This window comes from Stylophora pistillata, chromosome 10, assembly GCF_964205215.1.
Source record: "Stylophora pistillata chromosome 10, jaStyPist1.2, whole genome shotgun sequence".
In the NCBI taxonomy this organism is placed as follows: Eukaryota; Metazoa; Cnidaria; class Anthozoa; order Scleractinia; family Pocilloporidae; genus Stylophora; species Stylophora pistillata.
The window spans coordinates 5,920,992-5,923,382 of record NC_142528.1 but is presented as its reverse complement, the minus strand read 5'-3'; positions in this window follow the sequence as shown (position 1 = coordinate 5,923,382).

Genomic DNA, 2,391 nt, shown 5'->3' with positions numbered 1-2,391 from the left:
TCGTGTATCTTTATTCAGTATTCATCATACTCTTGAGGATTACCCATGTACCGTAGAATTTCGAGAATTCTCTACATAATCCCTGAAGCTGCTATTAGAGTTCTTTTTAATTGAGTTTCGGAAGTAATCCGAGAGTGCTTTAGTTTCGCTTTACTTCGCTTTGTGAGTGGTCCAGAAATCCATTCGGATTCAAATCTAAAACCATCATCTGTAATCTCGCCTCTCATGACAATTTTTCGAGTCTAAGTATTTTTAAGAATTTTCTGCGCGCAACTTATTCTACTTTACTGGACACTACTTATAATACTGACATGCCCTGCACCTGGTTTCTCTCCCGTAACTGCCCCTGCCATCGCTCTTAATTTTTATCTGACTGATTCTACTTGCATTGTACTGTACACTATCTAAATGAAATCATAGTTAAATTATTTAAATGAAATTTTAGTTTTTTTATCGGACATGATGGGGTGAGTCATTGCCGCTAGCATTGCGCATAACTCACTAGGCTTTCCTAGTTTGTTACGGTGGCCAATTTACCATTTCAACTTTGTTGATATATCCAAATTATTTCCTAGTTTAAGCTCTCTGGTATGGCTTAGACGATACCACAAATGGGGGATCGTTCGGGGTAACCATATCGGTTCTCCCCCATCTTAGCATCAGCTCTGCACTGATGAGGTCCAGAAGGCCGAAACAGTACTGTCTGCAGTTATTTATACATATATATCTTACTTATGATGCACGATCCTCGCAGTAGAGAGCGCTATTTATGCAATAGCGAAAATCAGACCTGAAAAAAAACAGGCCTGTACGGGATTCGAACCACTGACCTCTGCGATACTAGTGCAGCGCTCTACCAAATGACCTAAAAAGCCAACTGGGAGCATGCCGTTAAGTTGATTCGTAATAAACCCGAGATGATAAATCAGATACAATGAATATATGAAGTTCATATATTTTGAACTGCGGTTGTAGATACGCCGATGCACGATCCTCGCAGTAGAGAGCGCTATTTATGCAAAAGCGAAATGATCAGACCTGAAAAAAAAAAGGCCTGTACGGGATTCGAACCACTGATTTATCATCATGGATTTATTACGAATCAACTTAACGGCCTGCTCCCAGTTGGCTTGTTAGCTCAATTGGTAGAGCGCTGCACTAGTATCGCAGAGGTAAATGGTTCGAATCCCGTACAAGCCTGATTTTTTCAGGTCTGATTTTCGCTATTGCATAAATAGCGCTCTCTACTGCGAGAATCGTGCATCATACGTATCTACAACCGCAGTTCAAAATATATGAACTTCATATATTCATTGTATCTGATATATATATCTTATTAACCAAGCGCGAGGGCCGTACTGGGAGAATATCGGCCCGAGGTCTTGACAGTACGGACCGAGCGCAGCGATGTCCGTACAAAAAAGACCGAAGGCCGATATTCTTCCATTACGGTCCCGAGCAAGCTTGGTTAATAAGAGATTTATTATACGACTGAAGTTCAAAGGGACACAAGTGCAGTATCATTCGGGACCATTCGGAACTGTGCCCGGTCCAATACTGAGAGAATATTGACCAGCAATAGAGCATTTTGATTGGTTGATTTTAGTTATTGGCCCTCTGACTGCCCGAGTCGTGTAATAAATATATATATAAATTTTTTTTTTCTAGATTTCCGGTTGCGCCTCGCATGGGATTCTGTTTCCGTTCGCGCAATCCCATTTGGTCTTTTCTTTTATTTCTTTTATTTCTGTACATGTATAACTTATGAGACCAATAAAATTGATAAACAATCGCTATCAGGTTCCCGCATTTTCCCGCGCTCTAGGTCGATTGTCCCTTCTCCATTCGCAGCGAACTCGCCAATCTGGGACGTTCACGAACAGACTCGAGATCTTAAAGGAATCACCTTAACGAATCGACCCGAGACCTTAACATGCCGCCCCGAGACTTTGACCCACCGACCCGAGACTAATTCGTGCGTAGATCGCCCGCCGCCTGGTTAGCTCAATTGGGAGAGCGCCGGACTGCTGTGCGGGAGGTCGAGAGTTCAATACCGGCCGGACCAACACTCAGGGTCTTAAAATTAACTGAGAAGAATATGCTTCCTTTCTTTAACATCAAGAAATGGTTAGATATTCTAGTCTTCTCGGATAGGGACGAATAAATGGAGGTCCCGTCTCCTGCAGGGTTAGGGGCAGGAGACGTTAATTTCCCACGCACGAGATTACTGTGTGATGGATGTCCTCCCCTGGGGTGGGTTGGGTGGGTAACAGGACCCCCGTTGATACCAGTGTTTACTACACTGAAGGGGCTATCCTGTATAAATATAGATGTCTGTCTGTCTGTCTGTAGATCATGAGCTTGGGCTCGACAGTTTCAGACGGTCGCAGA